Genomic DNA, 2732 nt, shown 5'->3' on the forward strand with positions numbered 1-2732 from the left:
GAAACTGATCAGAGCTGCGTTGTGTGTGTTTCCTCTTTTATTTTGGGGCTTACTTGTTAATTGCAGCTCTAGGGGAGGGAAGTGTCTCGGGACTCAGTTCAGCCACCCCCTTCCTGGAAGCAAGCCTGCTCTCTCCCGGGCTTGTCTGGGGCTTCCTGAGAGTGGGGCCTGGTGGGATGACTTTGAACAGCTCTTGGAGTCTGAGCCATGCTTGTTGGGCTTAGCTTGGGTTAGATGAGCCTGTTGATTGCGCCTTTCCGTTCTCGCCAGACTGATCTTTCTTCTTTTATTTAATTGAGGTGAAATGCACGTAATAGACATTGGGATGAAATTCACATACTCGGAAGGGAACTACTTTAAAGTATACAGTTCACTGGCATTGAGTGCATGCCCAGTGTTGTGCAACCATCACCTCTCTCTAGTTCCAGAACATTCCCATCACCCTAAAGGTAAATACCCATTAAGCAGTCACGCCCCATTTTCCCATCCCCCAACCCCTGGTAGCCACTCATCTGCTTCCTAACAATATGGATTTTCCTGGACGTTTCGTATAAATGGAATCATACGGTGTGTGACCTTTTGGTTCTAGCTTCTTTCCCTCAGCACAGTGTTTTGGGAGTTCTTCCGTGTTGTAGCGTGTGTCAGTGCTTCATTCCTTTTTGTGACTGAATGATGGTGCATCGTATGGCTAGACCTCAGTGTATCGGTTCATCTGGGGATGGCATTTTGGTGGTTTCCATCCTCTGGCTTCTGTGACTAGTGCTGCCATGTAACCCCCTCAGTCCCTCAGTAGCACAATTGCTCACAGAGTGACAACTGCCACCGCAAAGTCTCCCCCAGGTATTTCTGGGTGTCCCTGGGGGGTTTCACATGACTGAAGCTCTGTTCCAGGTACCCGGTTGCAGCCTCTGCAACCTTCTCTGGTTGCCTTGTGTGGGCGGACAGCTGGGCCACACCCAGGTGGCACCGCTGGAGCCCCTGAGCCTCCACCCGCGAGCTCGTCCTGTGATGCGCTGGATGCAAGGTCTGTGTCGGGATAGGACCTGGGGACCTCTGGTTTCATGACAGGATGGGGGCCTTGCCATATCTTGAGGGCATTTCCTTCCTCCCTCTCAGCTCGCAGGTCTTTTATCTTGGGCTGGTCGCTTTTCCCAGAAAGGAGTCTTTTGGTGTCAGAGGGGTCTAAGAAGGGTGACAGGTCATCCTGGGTGATCCAGGACTGGAAGCCCATCATCCTGGGAAGCCCCTCAGTCTCAGGCAAACAGGGATGGTGGGTCCCGTAGGCTTCAGCCTGGCTGGGGAGAGCCTCGTTGTTCGACGTGCTGGGTTCCGCCTCATCCGCCTGTCTTGAATCTGGCATTCCGTGGTGCCGCAGAGCCCCAGTCCGGAGCCTGTTCGCCCACACTTGGCTGGAGATTAAGCCTCTCTTCTTCCACTGAATTGGGTAGTCATCTCCATGTCTGAGGTTAGGAAGAAACCTGGAGATCTAAACTCTCTTTTTAAAGAATTTTTCCACCAGCCCCTTGCTTTCAGGGCTATGTGGTGCCTCCGTTCTAGATATTTTCTGGGGTCCTGGGGACACAGATCCCCTGGCTTCCTATCGTTTTCCCTTGGGCTTGGCTGGAGCTCTCTCATCTCTGATACGTCACTTAGCTCTCATCCACCTGCTTTTTGCCCCCACCCCGTTGATTTATTTATTTATTTATTTTGACATCTCTTGCTTGTTCTTTTTTCCTGCCTGGCTTCTTTATGACTGAAAAAAAAATTCCTTTACTCTTATGTGAGGGATTCATAGAGAGGAGCAGAGAAAAGCACGTGTTTTGTCTGACATTTTTAGCAGGAAGTCTCATTTCCTCCACGTGTGAGGCCAACTTGGGTCTCCACCGTGGCTCAGTCTCTCAGCTAAGTGGCCTTGGACAAGTACATGATCTCTCTGAGCCCCATGTCCTTCAAAGCCTGGGTCCCCTTTAAAGTCAGAAGAGTGGAGTGGGATAATAATAAACCAAAGAACACATGGGAAGCCCTGGGCGTGCGCCAGGCATGGGTGGCCCCATGTCTCCCAGGGTCTTAGATTTCCTCAGCCCCTTGTGTCCTCCCCACCCTCTTGTAGGAGCTCAGAGTCCACTCACGTCTAAAGGGAACACATCCCTCCCATCCTCCGCCCTTCACGTTCATTTTCTCTAGGGCTTCAGAGTGAAACCTTCCTCCCCCATCTGCCAACGGTGCCACCAGCCCATCCTTTTCTCCTCACTCCTAGTTTGGGCTCAGCTTGGACACATGTCCTCAGCTTTCCAGCCTCACCTTTGCCCCACGTAGGTACTAGTCTTTGACCTCCGTGGTCAAACTCGAAGTCATCTTCCCCCTAAATTTGACGGCCTCCACAGAGACCCCAGCCCCACACTTACATTTGGGGGCAGGCGGTGGAGCACAGAGGCTAAGAGTTTGGGCTCTCAAGGAGTTGCCCACCTGGGTTTGAGTCTCAGCTCTACCACTGACTGGCTGTGCTACCTCGGACGAGCGACCGTACTACTCTGAGCCTCAGTTTCCTCCTGAGTAAAATGGGGGTGAATAATAGCGCCTAACAGTCCGCAGGGGACCCATCATTCCAGAGATGAAGGAATATGATGGAAGTAAAGAAAATACAGTGGCCAGGGTGTATGAGTAAATACTCAGGAAAAGTTTATTATTATTTCTGCTTCTGTGATATTTTGATTTTTGGTTTGATTTAGCTG

This window comes from Neophocaena asiaeorientalis, unplaced genomic scaffold (assembly GCF_003031525.2).
Source record: "Neophocaena asiaeorientalis asiaeorientalis breed wild unplaced genomic scaffold, Neophocaena_asiaeorientalis_V1.1 scaffold130, whole genome shotgun sequence".
Classification (NCBI taxonomy): domain Eukaryota; kingdom Metazoa; phylum Chordata; class Mammalia; order Artiodactyla; family Phocoenidae; genus Neophocaena; species Neophocaena asiaeorientalis.